A 22,835-nucleotide genomic window follows, 5' to 3' on the forward strand; every position below is an offset into this window, starting at 1 on the left:
CTGATAGAACAGAGCCTTGGAGGCACTTTGCACATGCTCAGTTTGGGAGAGTGCATGTGATCAGCACAGCACTGTCCAATCAGCACTGTCCAAACAAAAAGTCAGGGGTCATGCAGCCTCATAGGACACTCAGAGCAGAATGAAAACTCCTCCTACAAGCTTTAACCAGTGCTCAGCCAAACACTGATAGAAGTCACAAGACTGCTATATACTGTTGATGAGAAAAGGTATTTAGTGGTTTATATTTACTAAAATAACTGCATGTGCTCTGTACTGTGGGAGACCAGATATAGAGAATGCAGGGTCCTGCCCGGTCCTCTTTAATAATAGAGCTTGGAAGGTCAAGACTACAGTAAACAAAGTGATACCAGGACCAAAGGGGGAACCTGGAGAAGCTCCTTTTGATGCCAACCATAGGTGTATGCAGCCTATTGCATTAGGGTGTGCACCCCAAAGCTCATACATACATGCCTTTCTCTGCAGCCTGCAGGGAGTAGTGAATGAAGTGGCTTCCTGTTCATTCACAAACTGAAGAATAGAAAACACAGTTTACTATGCTTCTGTTATGAATGGAAACATTGCAATGTAGATAAAAAATCAATGAAAAAAAAAAAAACACATCTGATTTTTGTTATTTAAATCAGATTTTTTTTATTTTTATCAATATATTTTAATAAAATGCTTTTATAGTAAAAATCAATCTAAAGATATTTTTCTATTTAAGATACACTAAAAATGTAGTTTATTCAGCATGAAATGGAGCTTAGTTATGTAGCATGAGGCTGTATATTCTGCAATATTTACATTTTTGGTAAACTTATTCAATGAATCCAAGCTCTGCAAGCTGAGATAACATGCGCTGCATTGATGTATTCACACAATTTCACAGTACCCATGAGATAAAACAAAGTTCAGGAATGTTCCTGTATCCCATTGTTTTTGCAAATCTATGTACACTACAAACTGTATGATTGAATTAGTTCTGATGTCGCTGTTTCACTAACCTGACAACTTATTATTCTAAATAGGAAACCCTAATTTTTTTTGCAAATATTAACCACTTTACCACTAGAGGATTTTGCTGTCTTACGTTTGGGCCACTTTTTGCGATTCGGCGCTGTGCGACTTTAACTGACAATTGCACGGTCGTGCGACGCCATACCCAAACGAAATTTATGTCCTTTTTTTCCCACAAACAGAGCTTTCTTTTGGTGGTATTTGATCACCTGTGCGATTTTTACTTTTTGCGCTATAAACAAAAAAAGAGCGTAAATTTTGAAAAAACAACAATATTTTTCACATTTTTTTATATGAAATTCCCCCAAAAAAATGTAAAAAATCAAAATTTTTTAAAATTTTTGGCCAATTTGTTTTCTGCTATCTATGTTTGGTAAAAAAATTCACAATAAGCGTATTTTGATTGGTTTGCGCAAAAGTTATTGTGTTTACTAACAAAGGGAAAGATTTCTGTCATTTTTGGTGTTTTTTTTAACGCGTAATGGCGGCGATCTGCGATTTTTTTTGCGGGACTACGACATTGCGGCTGACAGATCGGACCCTTGACTGACATTTTTGACACTTTTGGGGGTACCAGTGACATTACTACAGTAATCAGTGCTATATATATGCACTGTTACTGTAAAAATGACACTGGCAGGGAAGGGGTTAATTTTATTGGAGAGGGAGGGGTTAATGTATGCCTGGTGCTTACTAACATGTGTGGGGGGAGGTGACTGAGTGACACAGGGACAGATCGCATGTTCAGCTATGCTGAATCCTGTAATCTGACTCTGCCTGTCACTTAGGAGATCCGCCCGCTTTGTTTACACAAGCGGGCGGATCTCCACACTAGATCCCCGACGATCGGGGAAGAGCAGCGGCAATCGCCGCTGCTCCTCCCCTGGCCCGACTCCCGCTGTGACTGAATACAGCAGGAGCGAGCCTCCAGCGGCGCGCGCGAGCCTCCAGCGGCGCGCGCGCGCCGCCGAGAAAGGGGAGTGTCTGACGACGTAGTACTACGTCGTCAGACGATAACGAGCCACTTTGCCACAGTAATATTACTGCAGGCAGACGTAAAGTGGTTAAAGATTCTAACTACTAGCAAGAATGAGTCCTTACATTTAAAGAGCCCCTGTCATTTCAGATCCATCATGGCAGCGCCTGTTAGCGGGCATCCACTCACCTGCTGCCGCCACGTCCCTCACCTTGTTGTGTCACTGCCGCATCACCAGCCTTCCTATTAAAGTAAATGGGACTGTCAGTGAGTCAACAGCGGGTCAGAGGAGGAGCCGCTGGGAGACAGATGACAGTCGCTCTTTAAAAGTTATGATTCAAATGAAGTTGATTTAAATCAAGCCTTTTTACTAGTGATTTAAATCATCTTGATTTAACTACTTGCCGCCTTCCCACCGTCAAAAGACGGCGGAGCGGTGCGACTCCCGTTCTGGGAGGACGTCATATGATGGAGCCCCACAACGGCCGCTCTCGCACGCCCGCGGGGAGAGGGGTGCGCAGCACAGCTGTTCCTAGGACACGGCGTGACCCTGATCTTGGTAAAGAACCAATGACGTGGTTCTTTACCCATGTAATCGGTTGTGTCCAATCACAGCCTGTCACATGTAAATTCAGAAGTGCCGTTTATCGCCTCACACTGTCAGAGTGTCCATCAGTGCCTGCTCATCTGTGCTGCCCATCATTGCCAACCATCAGTGCTACCCATCAGTGCCCATCAGTGCCGTCCATCGGTGCCACCTATCAGTGCCCATTAGTTTTGCATATCAGTGCCACCTATCAGTGCCCATCAGTGCAGCATATTAGTGCCTCATCACTGCCACCTAATCAGTGCCCTTCAGTGCCACCTTATCAGTGCCCATAAGTGCCGCCTTATCAGTGAATTAGAAAAATTACTTAATTCCAAAATTTACTGACAGAAACTAAGAAAAACTTTTTTTTCTTTTTCAAATTTACCCAGTGGTGATTAAATACCACCATAAGAAAGCTCTATTTGTGTAAAAAAAATTCTAAAAATGTCATATGGGTACAGCATTGCATGACCACGCAATTGTCATTCAAAGTATGATAACGCTGAAAGCTGAAAATTGTTCTGGGCAGGAAGGGGGTGAAAAAGCCCGGTGTTGAAGTGATTAAATCAAATCCACCCTGAAACATTGTGCTCATTTAGAAAAGAAAGGGGCCAGCAAATTACATATTTACCGGCCCCTTCCCCCGCTCTCCATCCTGAAACATCTCCTGCAGCAGCCGGTGGGGAGAGGAGGAAGCCAGCAGCACTGTGGGGTGGGAGGGGGGGGGGGGTAGCCTGGGCAGTAGGGGGAATAGGCATTGCACATAGTAATTAGGGTGTGCCCAGGCACACCTGGCACACCCCCTGCACATGCCTATGATGCCAACAAAGATAATAGCGGGCACGTTGTGGAAATCCCCTTTAATTGTCCTTCATTATCTGTCTGTGAAATAGCTTCCAGTGTATATAATTTATGTACTATACACGTTCAATGTGAACACTCCTGTAATACGAGTTCAGCATAACAACGAATGTCCGGGTATTAATTGTACTCCTTGGGTTCGTTTAGTAGCATCCATTTGAGATGCAGAATCACCCAGCCATGTAATAGTTTCCTAGACATTATAATTGTTGTTCCTGTGTTTTGTCATTAAATATATGTTTGTAGAATTAAACTTGAAAGACTGGCTGCGCAAAACATAAAATAGATTACACAATAAAATGGGCCATAAGCCACATTAAAGAGTAAGGAACACTTAAGAAAACATTTATTTAGGAGGACGAGGAGATATCCTGTGACAGCTCAGCATGTCATGCCTGTGTGTAGGATAGTGCATGCCCTCATTAAAGAACGCTATATAATACTGATAGCCTTGTAAAACCCCCTTAGCCTGGTTTATAGGTCATAAAATGTGCGTTATTACATACTGTATGTATTATCTTCAACTCCTTATGGAGCTCTCGTAGCTGAAGGTACTGGGGGTTCCCGCAGAGCTGAGGTGGTCGATTACCTAAAGCAGAATTCCAATAAAAAATATAACAAGATAAAAATGAACAGCCCATTAAAAGAGAACATAATAAAGCATGCATGTTCACCTTTATTCCAGAGCTCTTCCCTGTGGTACTTCTCTAACACTAGATCCCCTCATTCTTATGTCCTGCAACATTCATCCCACTTCCTCTGAGCCCAGGTCATCCTGGACCCACCCCTAGCCTGGTACTGGACAGTGAAAGGAGAAGCAGCATAGTGTTAAGCTAATTTCTTGGTTATTCTAATATCTCCTCCTGCCAGCATGGTCCTTGTTAGTAAATAAAAAGGAAGAATTCTTTATCCCCCATTTGAGAGCGGGACTTTAAAGGTTAAAAACGAATTGAAAAGGATTAAGAGAGGTGCATGGAAGCCAGCCAGCCCCCAGTCTGATGTACTCACCCTCCAGTCTGCCACCAACCAAGTAGACCTGTCTCATGATATAAATAAAGAACAGGGGTTTAGTTGACACGCATTTGCAAAGCATGTGTAAGCTGCAGAGTGTAACGCTCATGCGTTTTTTGTTAGTGAATGGATTTGCAGCTGCAGAATTATTACACTCAGTAGTCATGTAGAGAATGTGTTGAACAACATATCCAACTCTCAGGACTTCATCACTGTGTACAGCTTGTTATGCAAATATACATACACTCAATATGATGTTCCTGGAGTGATAGAATGTATATGATAGAATAGAGGTGAGAGACAGGCAATAGAATGGTGAGCACTTAGTAGTAGTATTCAGGAGAGTGGTAGGTGATGATAGTATGCAGATAGGTTTTAGCAATCATGTATAGTAACAGGTGGTAGGGGACAGCAGATGAAGTATGCAAGAGAGAGTAACCTAGTGCAATGATAGGTGATGTAGTCCCAAGAGCTAGCAATCTATGCAGATGATAGAAATAGCTTAGATAGTAATAGTCTCTTTAGTATGCAGTAGTAGATAGTGAAAGTTAGGTTGAGGAAGGAATCCCCTGCGGGGTACTTATCACTAGATGGGTTAGTAGTAGCAAGGTCCAAGAGTAATGGAGTAATCCGGTAGCGAGATACTGGATCGGTAGCGAGGTTCCGGTCTTGTTCAGGCAAGGGGAATAGCTTGAAGCTCCAGCAGCATTGGACAAGACAAGGCAACATGCGGTTTGAACGAGCAATGAGTGAGAGAAAGCCGGCGATTGAAATAGCCGCTCATAGCGGCGCCCGGGGATGACGTCATTGCCCTTAAAGGTGTATGCGTTCCATTCGGATAGCAAGATGGGACGCAATATTAAGAGAGAAATGTGGAAATAAGGGTACCAGAGGTACCAGAACATTACACAGAGCCACGACACGGCACCCTGTTTTATCTGCAGTCCTTACACTTTTAAATTTGAGTGTCTCCACTCTGGGAGCACATGGCTGCTAATGGATGGATAGGAGGCAGGAGAGAGGGAGCAGCCCAAACCTCCCCCAACCCATCTCCATCCATGACTGGTCTAGTATCTCAAAACTCTAATAGCAATGTTCTTAAGATGGTACAAACTGAAAACGACCAGCTGAGAAGCATACACCTCCAACCCCTTGGTGGATGCAGTGTAAAACACAGATTGGTACTTTATATGAGGCAATTTTCCTGTATAGCTCAGTGCCTCCATCCCTAATTTCATAAAATATTTGGGACTTTACATGAGACAAGCAGGTCATGCTATGGTCTCCATCCCTGTATATGAAAAAACTGGGGTCAAATTAGACTGCATCCACCAAAAACGTACGAAAATCGCACGGTGGGACTTTAAATGAAGCACCAGCCTGAAGGCAAGGTGCCTCCATCCCTGGTTACATAGACAATGTGGGCTATGTGGGACTTTAAGTCCCACATAGCCCACATTGTCTATGGACTTTAAAGGGTAACTCCACTTTCGTGGGGAAAAAAATAGCATATAAAGAAAAAACAATATAGCGTATACAATTGTGACACAAATCATATTGTAATTGAATGTTATTAAAAATTACCTTTCCTTTTCAATCTGCAGCTATTGTAATTTTCTGAAAATGCAATGCAATATGGCCGCCTGGAGCTGTTCTGTACACAGAATGTATACTGACCACACCCCCAGAAACATCATTTCCTGCTTGTGTGATTGGCTCACCGATTTTCCCAGAAGTCTGCACTAAGATACAAGTCAGATTTCTGGCATCCCCCTGCAACAAAAAATGTCATTTTTGGTGGGATACTCCCAATAGGAACACGTCTAAAGGGATGCAGGCCCAGCAGATTTCCTCATTAGTGCTCTGAAGTTGCACAGCTGATAGATAATTCTAAAACCACTCCCATTTGACCAACTCAGCACAGAGGCACAGAGGAACAAACAGGGATTTCTCCAGAATAACAAAAAGTAGGAATCTGCAACAAAGTTTGTTAAAACCCTTGTAATGTACAGAGATCAGACAGAGGGGAATGTTTTTTCTCAACAAAAGTAGAGTTACGCTTTAAGAGCGACAGAATCACCACCATTCATTAGTTAAAAAAAACGTATTTTATTGATACGAATTAGAAAAATTCACATCAGAATAAAATTAGTTGTCTAGACATATAAACGCATACACCATTCATTGTACAACCATATTGCTGATGAATATACATGTGTCTCCAGTAGCCCGACGCGTTTCTGGTATGAACACCTTTCTTCAGAGGCATTAGCAAGGAGATAAATATTCATTCAACACTTCTATTAATAGAAAACAAAATACAGTGGGTACGAAAAGTATTCAGACCCCCTTAAATTTTTCACTCTTTGTTATATTGCAGCCATTTGCTAAAATCATTTAAGTTCATTCTTCTTCCTCATGAATGTACACATAGCACCCCATACTGACAGAAAAACACAGAATTGTTGACATTGTTGCAGATTTATTAAAAAAGAAAAACTGAAATATCACATGGTCCTAAGTATTCAGACCCTTTGCTGTGACACTCATATATTTAACTCAGGTGCTTTCCATTTCTTCTGATCATCCTTGAGATGGTTCTACACCTTCATTTGAGTCCAGCTGTGTTTGATTATACTGATTGGACTTGATTAGGAAAGCCACACACCTGTCTATATAAGACCTTCCAGATCACAATGCATGTCAGAGCAAATGAGAATCATGAGGTCAAAGGAACTGCCTGAAGAGCTCAGAGACAGAATTGTGGCAAGGCACAGATCTGGCCAAGGTTACAAAAAGATTTCTGCTGCACTTAAGGTTCCTAAGAGCACAGTGGCCTCCATAATCCTCAAATGGAAGACGTTTGGGACGACCAGAACCCTTCCTAGAGCTGGCCGTCCGGCCAAACTGAGCTATCGGGGGAGAAGAGCCTTGGTGAGAGAGGTAAAGAAGAACCCAAAGATCACTGTGGCTGAGCTCCAGAGATGCAGTCAGGAGATGGGAGAAAGTTGTAGAAAGTCAACCATCACTGCAGCCCTCCACCAGTCGGGGCTTTATGGCAGAGTGGCCCGACGGAAGCCTCTCCTCAGTGTAAGACACATGAAAGCCCGCATGGAGTTTGCTAAAAAACACCTGAAGGACTCCAAGATGGTGAGAAATAAGATTCTCTGGTCTGATGAGACCAAAATAGAACTTTTTGGCCTTAATTCTAAGCGGTATGTGTGGAGAAAACCAGGCACTGCTCATCACCTGTCCAATACAGTCCCAACAGTGAAGCATGGTGGTGGCAGCATCATGCTGTGGGGGTGTTTTTCAGCTGCAGGGACAGGACGACTGGTTGCAATGGAGGGAAAGATGAATGCGGCCAAGTAAAGGGATATCCTGGACAAAAACCTTCTCCAGAGTGCTCTGGACCTCAGACTGGGCCGAAGGTTTACCTTCCAACAAGACAATGACCCTAAGCACACAGCTAAAATAACGAAGGAGTGGCTTCACAACAACTCCGTGACTGTTCTTGAATGGCCCAGCCAGAGCCCTGACTTAAACCCAATTGAGCATCTCTGGAGAGACCTAAAAATGTCTGTCCACCAACGTTTACCATCCAACCTGACAGAACTGGAGAGGATCTGCAAGGAGGAATGGCAGAGGATCCCCAAATCCAGGTGTGAAAGACTTGTTGCATCTTTCCCAAAAAGACTCCTGGCTGTATTAGATCAAAAGGGGGCTTCTACTAAATACTGAGCAAAGGGTCTGAATACTTAGGACCATGTGATATTTCAGTTTTTCTTTTTTAATAAATCTGCAACAATGTCAACAATTCTGTGTTTTTCTGTCAGTATGGGGTGCTATGTGTACATTCATGAGGAAGAAGAATGAATCTAAATGATTTTAGCAAATGGCTGCAATATAACAAAGAGTGAAAAATTTAAGGGGGTCTGAATACTTTTCGTACCCACTGTATTATAAAGAGACCTGTAGGTACAGAAGTGCAGGAGCATTGTTTAGATTAATACTCACATAGCAATTCAACTGGTATATAACCATACTGTATATATGGTGAGGTGCATGAATGGAATTTGTCTGCCTAGGCGGAATGGGCAGGGGCACCTCCACCGCCGGGCTTCCTGCGCCCCTACGGAGGACCCCAAAGACTGCTAAAAAGGGCACCTAGGCTAGGAGGATCAAAAGATACTTCATAGATCTCAATGTGTATTTTACTTTAAGTACATCCTATGGACAATATTTTAACTACTTGGCTTGGCTGCATGAACTGCCGTACCTGTATGGCGGTTTGCAAGAGTGCTCCTGGGAGTGCGCGTGCGCCGCCAGAGCCGCGCGCCCGCCCCCATTAGGCAGCGGGGAAGCCGATCCTGGGGGCACTCGCTAGTGGGGAAGTCGATGCACGGGGCCGGCGGCCACGATTTCTGCCGGGCACCCGCGATCGCTCCCCATGGAGAGAGAATGACTGTCTGCTGTAGTACACAGCAGACCATTTTTCTCTCTTGAATGAACACAGAGCGTCTGTGATCCTCCTATTTAGAATCACAGGTCTCCATGTTGATTAGACAAGTCCCTCCTCCTTACAGTTAGAAATCCCTCCCCTAGGCTCACCCTTAACCCTTTGATCGCCTCTGGGTCAACCCCTTCCCTGCCAGTGTCATTATTACAGTAACAGTGCATATTTTTAGCACTGATTACTGTAGTAATGTCACTGGTCCCCCAAAAAAGTGTCAAAAATGCCAGTTAGGGGTCCGATCTGTCCGCCGCAATGTTGCAGTCCCGCTAAAAATCGTAGATTGCCGCCATTACTAGTAAAAAAATAAAATAAATAAGAATGACATAAATCTTTCCCCTAGCTTGTAGACGAGATAACTTTTGCGCAAACCAAACAAAATACGCTTATTGGGATTTATTTTTACCAAAAATATGTAGCAGAATACAAATTGGCCTAAAATGATGAAAAAATTGGATTTTTAATATTTTTTTTGGGGGGGGGGTGTTATATAGCAGAAAGTAAAATTTTTTTTTTTTTTTTTCAGAATTGTCGCACTTTTTTTGTTTATAGCTAGCGCAATTAATAAAAACCACAGAGGTCATCAAATACCACCAGAAGAAAGCTCTATTTGTGGGGAACATCAATTTTATTTAGGTACATCATCGCACGACCGCACAATTGTCCATTAAAATAACGCAGTGCCGGTTCACAAAAAATGGCCTGGTCATTAAGGGGCAAATCCTTTTAAAGCGGAGTTCCACCTAAAACCAAAAAAAATACATTAAAATACCCCCGGGACAGTCAGGACTAGTACATCCCACAATGGATAGCCTCTGAACTGTCCCGGGTTGCACTTACCTGCAAGAAGAAATACTTACCTTGAAAATGTATTGTCCAGCGCTGCCATCTCAGGTGTGGGCAGCTTGAAGCCAGCGCGATCCTCTTCTGCGTCCTCTTCCGTCTTCTTCGGTCCCACGATGCACTGCATCGGCCCCGCCCGTCACTTCCGGGGGTGCAGCGTCATCCCTGCACAGCTTCTGGGCATGCCCAGAAGCTGTTTAGCAAGGTATGACGGCGCCTGAACCGGGAACTGACGTCGGGGCCGGTGCAGGCGCATTGATTCCTGGGAGCGATGACGTTCAGCTCCCAGGAATCATTGCAAGCCAGGAAGTGATGACTCACCGTGGCCGCCGAGGGGAGGAAGAGTAAGGTAAGTATATTATCTTCTAAAACAAGGTAAGTAAAAAAAAAAATTGCGATTATCCATTTGTTTTTCAGGTGACCCGGAGCAAGAAGATGGATGGAAGTTACATTTTAGGGTGGAACTCCACTTTAAGTATTTGTGTGATCTCTCTTTGCACATATCGAACACAAACCCAAAAAACGTGACAAAACTTGGTACCAGAAGTGGGGTGTTGATTTTTGTAAACAAGAGATACAAATATGATGCAGAATTGTGCTAGACTGTTTGTGCTGGGTTTAACCTCCCTGGCGATATGATTGTTTCCGATTTTAGGTGCTGAAAGCGTTACAATTATTCTGCATGTGATTCTTAAGAATGAGCAGCCCAAACCAACTATTTACATATGATTTTTCTTTTACTGTACGTTCTTCTTTATAACATCTCGGGTATGATAAAGTTTGAAACACAAAATCATAAATTATAATATAATAAATAACTATAAATAAGTAAAAGTATGTATATATATATATATATATATATATATATATATATATATACACACACGTATAGATATATTATATATATATATATATATATATATATATATATGTGTGTATATATATATATATATATATATATATATAGATATACATCTATATATATATATATATATATAGATATATATATACATATATATCTATATATATATATATATTGACATAAAAAGTACAGTAAAGCTGCAGGAAAGGGCACTGGGGGGCAAACTAATGTGAATTTATTTTATTTTGCAATGTATCAGTGTGTTTGGTGTTTTTTACTATTTGAATTTGCCGCCGGTTCCACCCCCCTGGAGATGGAAGCTGGGGCACAGAGCATCGGGAGGAAGATCCACCGCCGCACACTGCCGGGATACATTGCTGGATCCCGGGGACAAGGTGAGTACCCTCTCTACCAGGATCCAGAGATCTTCCTAGCGGTACCCCGAGTGTGGCTCGGGGTTACCACTTTTGGCACTGAAATTTAACCCCGAGCCACACTCGGGAATACCGCTAAGAAGGTTAATGTTGTTTTTTTGTATTGTAAGCCATAGCACATTCAGAAAGTGTAAGAAATGTTTAAGATCCTTAGTTGGCTTACTTCAGATGCATTTGGGTGATCAGATACAAGCCAATTTTTGTTTTGGTGCCCACGGCTCGACACCGGCTTGCAATTTTGTTTTTGTTTGATAAATTGGGCGAGAGACTGATATACAAATTAAACTGCTGTATCTTTAGGAAGCCTCTGTTTGTGATAGTAATAGCATTGGTCTCTGGATTGTAGAGGTTTCAGAGCAAAGAGACTTGTTTGAATATCGAAAACAATGAGCTGACCGCTCAGATTGTAAAACTACAGTAATGTAAGATATGTGTGTATGCGTTGACCTCTTTGTGTTGTGTTATCTAACTCAGTGGTCCTCAACCCTGGCCTACAGGACCCACTAACAGGCCAGATTTTCAAGATAACTGAAATACATCCCAGGTGATATCATTTGCTGCTCAGTGATTGCAGTATTCTAGTCTGCGTCTCCCCAAGGTAAAACCTAAAATCTGGCCTGTTAGTGGGCCCTGTAGGCCAGGGTTGAGGACCACTGATCTAACTAATGATGAGGAAATGTTGCTTGTATGAAAATCTTGATTATTAGAATTATTTAAATGTTTAGTTATCCATTCCAGCCTACTGGGCGTGGAAATAGAGGAGGCTCCACCCACTGAGCAAAACCGTGTGGCTTTCCTTAATGGAAGTCAAGTGAACAAGATAGCTGACTAGACTGGACGAGTTCTGTATAACATGTTAAATGTATTACCAAGCTAAGAGTAATAGTATAAGATATGATAATGAGTTATCACTGGGGATAAATATGTATGTCTACTTTGTATTGTCCTGATTGGTGATTGTATCGAAGTGTGATACAATACAACGGTTATACAATGCAAATTATTGTTTTATTTTTTTTAATACAGAAGGAACAAGATCTATTCCTAGAATATTCAGAGATCTGTATGGGATTGAACAAGAGGTTGAAATGGAAAAATCAATATGGATTTGGCGATGTATAATCTTTATGCACAATGTGATGAACACACTATAAATGTTATCGTGAATGTCATTTTAACTATGGTGAATTATTGACAACATTTGATGGATGTCCTTTAATGAAAATCCACATGGTGATAATTAATTAATTCATTCATTAATATGAACTCATTTATTATGGGGAGAAAAGACTACATTCTCATTAAACAACATGGCCATATGTTTGTCTCATTGTCTGGAAAGTGTTTTGAATATGTGTTTTGTATTAACCATTTAGACCACTAAGACCTTTCATTTTGTTTAGTTTCTAGATAGTACTAAACAGTATCAATCCACCTGATATGGTTTGATGTCCAAGAACTAAAGATGAAGATTACAGCCTCCCCTGACAACTTGCATTGTCTTAGGGTCCTTTCACACGGCCGCTCCGTGTGTCCGCAAATCATCCTATTTTTTTGCGGATGATTTGCGGACTTTAATGTAAGTGAATGGCACTGCGGATGTCAGTGGAATACCATCCGCTGACATCCGATTTTCCTCCTTTCAGTTCTGTTCCATTTTTTGGAATGGAACAGAACCCTATTTTTTCATCCGTTCAAAAAACGGAAAGGAAGGAAAATCGGATGTCAGCGGTGTCATCCGCTGACATCCGCAATGCCATAGACTTACATTATGTCCGCATATCATCCGCAAACGGATGGGATGATATGCGGGCACACGGAGCGGAGTCATCCGCTCCGTGAAAAAAAAAAAAAAAAGTCCCGCAGCGGACTAAAGCAGCGGAGCGGCCGTCTGAAAGGACCCTTAATTGTTGATATTTTGTTTATATGAATGTAATGACAGTTTTGGTTAGAACCGATTGTAAACAGAGCAGCTAATAGGTTTGATGCTGTGTGATGGGTATTAAAGTTTTTTTCATTGATTAAGATGAATCAGAAACAATAGAGAAAAATGCTAGTGTTTGATCAATAGTAATATTGTATTACATTTGGGATGGTTTACTTATTTTTAACGATTTGAAAGGTGTAAGAATTCCCAAATATTTACACTAAAATGTGGTTGTATATCTTTCTGTATTGTCCCTTCCAGTGTGTGTGTGTATTTAGCTTGATTATAGCAGCATCTACTTTGGTATATTCTGCCATAATCATTGTAGCGGCCTGTAAGGCAGAACCACATTTGGAGTGCGCAAACATTTTGAAAACAGAATCCACAGGACAGTATAGGAAGAGAAAAGGTTACACTAGTTTAAAGATTTAAACTTAGGTTTTTACATGAATGATGGTGGGAATTCAAGCCAATCATATCATTCATTATGGACAAGGTAATTTTCATAATTGTTGGTTTAATCATGCTTACTGCAATGGTTGCAAATTTTAAAGCAAGTCTTTTAAAATAAGGTGCTGTAAATATTGATTTATACATTGTTATATCTGACACTTAGCGATCCTTTGGCCACCACGTTTAATATATATGGTTTATATATTCATATTAATTAACAAAAAAAGACCAAAAATGTTGAAAAAAAAAATGTTTACTTTCTGCTATAAAACATACCCAATAAAAAAAATTGAAAAAAATCTAATTTCTTTATCAGTTTGGTCCAATATGAATTCTGCTGCATATTTTTGGTAAAAAAAAAATCCCAATAAATGTATATTGATTGGTTTGCCCAAAAGTTATAACGTCTACAAACTATAGGATATATTTATTTATTTAAATTTGTTTTTTACTGGTAATAATGTCGATCAGTGACTTATAGCAGGACTGTAATATTGCGGCAAACATTCTGACACTTACTGACACTTTTTGGGAAACAGTGACACCAATACAGTGATCAGTTCAAAAAATATGCACTGTCACTGTACTAATGACACTGGCTGGGAAGGGGTTAACATCAGGGACGATCAAAGGGTTAACGGTGTGCCTGACCAGTATTTTTCTAAACTGTGGGAGGTGCTTTTACTAGGGGAAGACATGGATCCATGCTTTGCAGAGACACAGGATCCATGCCTTCCCCTCTGTCAGAACAGCAATCTGCCTTCTTTACATATGCAGATTGCAGCTCTGTCTCTGCCAGCTGCCACCGACGCGCATTCATGTCCCCCACCCAGAAGTTCAGGTTTATGTCAGGGCTCAAAATTTCAAGTCATGACCTACTAGCCAGGCCTTAAGAGTTACTCGCCACTTGTTGCCCCACCCAAACCCTACCCTGCTCTGCCCCTAAACACGCCCACAAGCGTGCCCCCTTTCAATGCAGAGTGACCACAGCGTGCCCCCTTTCAATGCAGAGTGACCACAGCATGCCCCCTTAAATGCAGAGTGACCACAGCGTACCCCCTTACAATGCAGGGTGACCACAGCGTGCCCCCTTAAATGGAGAGTGACCACAGTGTGCCCCCTTAAATGCAGAGTGACCACAGCATGCCCCCTTAAATGCAGAGTGACCACAACGTGCCCCCTTACAATGCAGAGTGCCCACAGCGTGCCCCCATTCAATGCAGAGTGCCCACAGCATGCCCCCTTACAATGCAGAGTGACCACAGCATGTCCCCTTACAATGCAGAGTGACCACAGCAAGCCCCCATAAATGCAGAGTAACCACAGCGTGCCCCCTTACAATGCAGAGTGTCCACAGCGTGCCCCCTTTCAATGCAGAGTGCCCACAGCGTGCCCCCTTTCAATGCAGAGTGCCCACAGCGTGCATAGAGACCAGCGTGCACTTACCTGATGCAGCGGCGGCTTCTCCTCAATCCTCCGCGTCTCCTGAGTCCTCCTCCTCCTCCTTGGCCAATGGCAATTGTTAGCCTTTCAGCCAATCAGGAAACGGGTCTCGGACCCGCTTCCTGATTGGCCAGGAGGAGGATCAGGAGGAGGATCCGTGTGACAATAGCGAATATTCATCCGCTATTGTGACACAATGGGTGGGCTCAGGGCGCGCTGCTCTGCCCCCCGGGTCCACCCTTTTCTGAAGCCAATGCACCGGCCGCCACTGATGCTTGTGCTGCGAGCCTGTGAGGGGCAGGGACAGAGAGGAGCTGTACGAAAGCGGAGGCGGCAGGCACTAATACCTTCCCCATACAGCACAGCCCTTACTCGCCATCCTCATCATTCGACTCGCAAAATGCGAGCAGGCGAGTGGAATTTTTGAGGGCTGATGTATATAGACCTGGTCCTGTGCACAGTGGACACCATGTAGAAATAAAACTGCTATAGGGCAGTCGCCAAGTGGTTAAATATATCCCATAAATCCCCCCCCCCCCCCCCCCCAAGCCATCCTCAGCGTTTTCCCCAATATAAATACAGAGCTCAGATGCTGACCAGGAGAACTTCTCTCTAGCTGCTTATGTCCTCTGGCAGCCTAGCATTGTCATGCATGCATGTAGCCTGGCTGTGGAGATAAAGTTAACAAAGGGAGAATATTGCTCAAAATGTCCCCAGGATAATTAAAGCAGACAAGAAAGGGAAAGTTTCCTTTAAATCAGGGCAAATCGTACATTTCCAGACATGAATGTGATTTTTTAATTTCAATTAAAGATCACAAGAAAGGGGGGGGGGGGGTTAACTGGTGCTTACTAAGAATGTTTGTAGCTAAAGCAGAAAGGTAATGCGTACAATATCTCACAAAAGTGAGTACACCCCTCACATTTTTTAAAATATATTATATCTTTTTCATGTGACAACACTAAATAAATTACACTTTGCTACGATGTAAAGTAGTAAGTGTGCAGCTTTTAAAACAGTGTAAATTTGCTGTCCCCTCAAAATAACTATACACACAGCCAATAATGTCTAAACCGCTGGCAACAAAAGTTAGTACACCCCTAAGTCAAAATGTGGAAATTGGGCCCAAAGTGTCAATATTTTGTGTGGCCACCAGAACTGAACAGAATACTCTAGATGTGGCCGGACCAGAGTTTTGTAGACTGGCAGTATTATAGTTTTATCTCTGGAGTATATCCCATTTTTTATGCATGCCAATATTCTGCTGGCTTTGGCAGCTGCAGCTTGACATTGCATGCTATTGCTCAGACTGTCTTCCACTAGGACCCCCAGATCTTTCTCCATCCTTAATTCCCCCAGAGGTTCCCCCTCTAGTGAGTACTTTGCATTTATGTTTTCAGCCCCCAAGTGCATTACCTTACATTTCTCCACATTAAACCTCAATTACCATGTAGTTGCCCACTCCCATGGGCATCCGCAGGTAGGGGCTAGGGGGGGCAAATGCCTCCCCCCCCGGAATCTCAACTTCCCATTTCAAGTGGTTGTTAAGCCACTTTATACCATCTTGTCTGGTCTGTTTAATAATCCTGTGTGCCTGTGTTTCTGTTTAAAAAAAATAAGCCATTCTTTACCAGTTTTCAGAGGGCCGAGCGCCGCTCACGTGACCCATCCGCTCTCTCCTCTCCCCGTCTGACAGCTGCCTGCAGCAGGCGGGCCGAGGATTCCTCACTGATGTCAGAAATACATCTGACAAAATAAATATAATGACTAAGCCCCTCCCCTTCATTGCATAGTTAAAAAGGGGCGGTGCATGGGTTACCTTAAAATGATGCCCCCCCTGAAAAAAGTTCTGCGGACGCCCATGCCCACTCCATTATTTTGTTCAGGTCATTCTGTAAAATTTCTATATCCAGATGTGAAGTTATTGCCCTGCCTATTATTGTGTTGTCCGCAAAAACTGATATTGAGCTTTGTATCCCATCCTCTATCATTTTTTAATAAATTAAACAGAATGAAGGAATTTATACCATTGAATGGCTCCCATGCTCGCCTGACCTATATATACAGTATATTTACAGTGTATATATATTTTATTCTTGGTAGATACTCTTTACCTCTTAAATGCACTTTACACTGTGAAGTTCTTTCAATATTCTTTGGATATTCTAAGTTGATGCATGGTGCTCACGTAGAGAGGTAGTGGATCTTATCCATAGAGATCCATGAACTTCTTGAGCAGTTCCAACTTAAAGCGAAATTCCGGGCACAAAAACAAAATTTCAATAAACATACCCCCGGGACAGTCAGGGCTAGTACATTCCACAATGGCTAGCCTCTGATCTGTCCCGGTTCGCACTTACCTGCAAGAAGAAATACTTACTTATAAAATTTCTTCTCCAGCGTTGCCATCTCTGTTGTGGGCAGCTGAAGCCGGTGCGATCCTCTTCTCTGTCTTCTTCTGCGTCTTCTTCTCCCAGAATGTACCTTCACCGGCTCCTCTCGTCACTTCCGGTGCGGCGCCGCATTCCTCCACAGCTTCTGGGCATGCCCAGAAGCTGTTTAGCAGGGAATGCAGCGTCGCCCCGGAAGTGACGAGTGGGGCCGGTGCCGTCGCATTGATTCCTGGGAGCGATGACGTTTAGCTCCCAGCAGAGATGTATAGTAACTAAGTAGAACTACTTCACTACTGTACTTAAGTACCGAAAGGCGGTATCTGTACTTTCCTAGAGTAGAATTTTTTTCTCCTACTTCCACTTTTACTTCACTACATTTTTTCGATCATTTTAATACTTCTACTCTGATATTGTTTTTTGTGCTGCATAGTTACTCGTTACTATTATAAAAATTACCACTGCCAGAACAGTAGATGGCTGGTTTCATGAAGCTCAAAACATGTGTATTATCAGCGCATACGAAAATAAATGCTACTGTATGTATAAATAAAAGCTGCATTTGAAATGATAAAAAACAATATGATGTTCAAACTTTTGACTTCTTTCTTGAATAACTACATAACACAGTACTTGTACTTTTACTTTCAGTACTTGAGTAGCAATTTTTTTTCAAAACTACTGGTACTTTTACTTTCAGTACTTGAGTAGCAAAATGTTTAAAAAAAAACTACTTGCAATACTTAAGTACAAAAAATGTTGAATACTTTAGTACTTCTACTCAAGTCACTTTTTGATCGAGCACTTCCACTTCTACTCAAGTCACTTTTTGATCGAGCACTTGTACTTTTACTCAAGTATGGGTTTTGAGTACTTTATACAACTCTGGCTCCCAGGAATCATTGCAAGCCGGAAGAGACGGCGCGGGCCGAGGCCGCAGAGGGAGGAAGTGACGAAAGGTGAGTATTTCTTTCTACAATTACAAGGTAAGTAAAAAAAAATCTAACTATCCAATTGCTTTTCAGGTGAAGGAGACCAAGCGGATGGGCACAAAAAAAAAAGGTTGATTTTGTGCCCGGAACTCCGCTTTAAGTACTCACTGAGGCCGTGCTCAGAATGCTGACTTCCAGCTAAAACACTGCATGAAATATTTTTTTTAAGACTGGACTGATATATTGTAGAAATCTACCTTTTCCTCGGCAGGCATATTACTTTTCCCTGTTAAAGGGCAGGTGTCCCCTGTTAGTGCCGACTCAACTTTCCTCTCTTCCCCATCTCAATTCTTTTTTTATTTTCCGAGCTCTTAATGAGCTTCTGCCCTGTCTTAGTGTGATGTAAGCGTTCTGCACTTGCTACGCAGAGAAATTTCAGGGTCCCTCTGGGGTTGATCTGAAGCCTTTGCAGAACAATTTGCTTACAAAAAAAATCTTGTCTTAATTGGGGCAGCCTGACCTTACCCGTAGTCCTAATTTGAGAAGAGGAAAAAGAAAGAGGAGACAGCTGATTCCAGATAAAAATTGTACTCATTTACATATCAATTACCAGTGCCCACTACTGCTTAAAGAGAGCACTTAGAAGAGCCTAGCCGCACCGGTAAATTCCCACGGTTGAAAAATAAACAGATATAAAGCCATAACCTGGCTTTGAGAGTAAAAAAAAGTTAAAATACTGAGCATTAAATTTAAAGTGCTACCAAACCTACCTGCATTGTGTAAAAAGGCCATTTGATCCTGTTTTCTCTGATCCTCTCCTTCTTCCACTAACTCCTAATAATTTCCCGATAAAAGGTCCCTTTCACACATGCTGTCTGTTTGTCCATTTTTCATCCATCTGTTGATGGATGAAAAATGGACATCAATGCATCTCTATGGAAAAAACGGATGTGAATGGATGATCATCCATTTAAGGGTTCTTTTTACATGGACTTTCCGCCCTGGCGGACTCCGTTTTGCTTAGCAGTGATCAATCTGCGGATCCCTGCTGAGCAGGCGGATGACAGGTACATCTACACTTAAGCCCCGTACACACGTACCGATGGTCGGCTTACAAATGTTCCTCTTTTCTCCCCGGGATGTCGGTGTCTGCTGAAAAGTGCAAAGACAGCACAAGGACAGCACAAGAATTTTGTCCGCCGACTGCAGAAGTGATGTCATGTAATGGTTAACTTTCCCTGTGTTTTCTATTTTCTGAGCATGCCCAGTCTTGCAAATCTGCGGTCTGTCGGCCGAATTGTGTACTGACAGGCGAACAATCGTCCGTTCTGGTGTCGGCATACAAATATTTTCATGTTTGCACGAAAGACTTTTGTCCGCGGATTGTGCGCAGACATCTGTCGGAGGCACCATACTAACACGCGTACAATCGGCAGATCCTTCGTCCACCGACGTTTGTATGCCGACGATCGGTACGTGTGTACGGGCCTTTACTTTGCAGAGATGGAGCTGTCAGATCCCCACTCTCCTCTATGGGAGATCAGATGAAAACGGACCGCCTGTCTGTTCTCATCCGATCCTATCCTAACCGATACTCCAGACGGATGGAAAATAGGGTTTCTGACCGTCTGGATTTCACGGACCGGATTGGATCGGATAGCAGCTGCTCCATAGAGGTGTATGGAGCGTTCGATCAGGTCCGCCTGAAAAATCGACAGGCGGACCTAATCAGAAAGCCCGTGTGAAAGGAGCCTACATCAGTTTACATGCACTTCCATCATCATCAGTTTTTTTTAAACTGATCAAAAGTCTATTTTTCTTCTGTTAACCCAGTGTGGCTCGGGGTGGGATTTCACTGCCATAAGCGGTAACCCCGAGCCACACTCGGGGTACCACCAGGGAGCATCGCTGGATCCTTGTAGAGGGTTACTTACCTTGTCGCCGGGATCCAGCGATGTGTCCCTTCAGCATAGGGCGGCCGGATCTTCCGCTTGATGATGTGAGCCCCGGCTTCCGTCTCCTGCGATATGACGCTCGCAGGGGGGTGGAACCGGCGGCAAATATGAAAAGTAAAAAACACCAAACACACTGATTTCATTACAAAATAAAATAAATTGATATTAGTTTGCCCCCAGTGCCCTTTCCTGCAGTTTTACTGTACTTTTTATATATATATGGTACACTTTATTGCAATATTTAGCTGCATTTCACACGTGTGTTGTCATTCACATATTTGCTGTGTTGCACTAATCTATTTATTTTTTTGTTTCATTTTATACCTTTTTGCGCTGCACTTATATATGTATATGTTTTTTATTTGTATCGATATATGGTGGTTGGAAGTGAACACACCTTACAAAGCGTTAGCGGCAATATAGACTGGGATATAGGGCTTATTTAGTAGTGTATTTTTTTTTTTTAAGGGAGGTTGTACTGATTAGTTTCACTATATAACAGATATAGTGAATGCAGGGTCCTGGGTTTAGTAACACTTTAAGACCCCTTTCACATGACCATAAAGTTGAGCGTATGAGCACCAGTGTTAATTTTGTTGACTAAAATATTTTTGTCTACTAAATTAACAGTATTTTAGTCGACTAAAATATGACTAAAACTAAAACAATTCAGATGACTAAAATACTACTAAAACTAAAAAGGCATTTTAGTCATAAGACTAAAATAGGAAAAAAGTGTGAGAACATCTCCTCTGAATTTGGGATTTTAAGGGCAAGAAAAAACATATAAATATAAAAGTTAATATTTATTTATTCATAAAAACCACAAACAGAAAAAGGACCTGTATGGTGTCCACATTGCATAGAAATAGATAACATTTCAATCACAAATCAAAAGCAAAGGGTACAATTATAATTCACCCCTATGGGCAGTGTTGGGGTAGTTACTCAAAAAATGTAACTAGTTACTTCTGTAAATTGTAACGAGATTACTTTACTAGTTACTGTATTTGAAAAGTAACTTCACTACTTATTACTTTACTTTCCTCTTTCTTAATTGACCGTGTAGAAGAAGATACATGACACTCTTTCTGCATAGAGTTTATTGTATAAACACAGGCTTTGGGAAACATGAGAACAAAATCTGAAAAAACAGAATAAAACCTAAAGTGCAACAAAAAGTCATAAACTTCATCCCTCTCTATTCTTCGAAATAACGATTGTATCGCACGGCTTGGGTAACGCAGGAAAGCGCGTTCCTATAGCCTAGTAAAGTAGTGTAGTTACCAATATTAGTATTGTAACTAGTTACTTTACTTAGTTACCAAAAAAAGTAATGTAGTTACTGTAATCAGTTACTTTGTAACTCGTTACCCCCAACACTGCCTATGGGCTATGATCACCCTAGGATGAATACAAATTGCTAGGACCAGGAGGGTACCCATTGCCTACTGTACTGCAGAAGTGGGGAGTCTGTCCCTGAAGAAGAACATAACTCAAAGTTGTTGAAAGTTTTTGAAACGCGTTGGACATTCCCTCTTCTTGAGGACCCTCCTGGTCATAGCATTTTTTACTCATCCTAGGGTGATCATAGCCAATAAGGGTGAATTATAACTGTACCCTTTGTTTTTATGAATAAATAAATATTATCTTTTATATTTATATGTTTTTTCTTGCCCTTCAATTCAAATCCAAAATTCAGAGATGTTCTCACACTTGTTTTCATAATTTATGGGATGGTGGCAACATACACCTCCACTCATCCGAAATTTTAATTAATAAGACTAAAACTAAAAGGACATTTTAGTCAAAAGACTAGGACTAAAACTAAATCGAAAATTGACATCAAAATTAACACTACCCTGCTGGCCAGTTCTAAATGGACAACGCAATTCCATCCAGAGCCGTATTATTAGCACATTACAGATTAAACATATATTGCACTACCGCATAAGTAAGAGCCATCTGCTAAGCTGCTGAAAGAGAAAAAAAAAAAAAAAAGGCTTTTCTTATATTTTTTCTTAATATTAATGTTGGTAATATATTGAGGTAATATGTGCAATGACATTACAGCCAATACAGTTTACAGGTTTTTTTTTTGTATTTTAACCACTTAAGCCCCGGAGGATTTGGCTGCTAAAAGACCAGGGGGTATTTTGCGATTCGGCACTGCGTGAATTTTACGGACAATTGCGCGGTCGTGCGACGCTGTACCTAAACGAATTTGACGTCCTTTTTTTTCCACAAACAGAGCTTTCTTTTGGTGGTATTTGATCACCTGTGCGATTTTTTGATCACGCGCTATAAACAAAAAAATAGCGTCAATTTTGCAAAAATAACAATATTTTTCACATTTCTTTATATGAAATTCCCCCCCAAAAAAAAGTAAAAATCTAATTTTTTTAACATTTTCGGCCAATTTGTTTTATGCTACATATGTTTGGTAAAAAAAATCGCAAAAAGCGTATTTTGATTGGTTTGCGCAAAAGTGATTGCGTTTACTAACAAAGGGAAAGATTTTTGTCATTTTTGTTGTTTTTCTTTAACGCGTAATGGCGGCGATCTGCGATTTTTTTTTTTTGGGGTACTGCGACATTGGGGCAGACAGATCAGACCCTTGACTGACATT

Source organism: Pelophylax lessonae (assembly GCF_965119305.1).
Source record: "Pelophylax lessonae genome assembly, chromosome: 6".
NCBI lineage: Eukaryota > Metazoa > Chordata > Amphibia > Anura > Ranidae > Pelophylax > Pelophylax lessonae.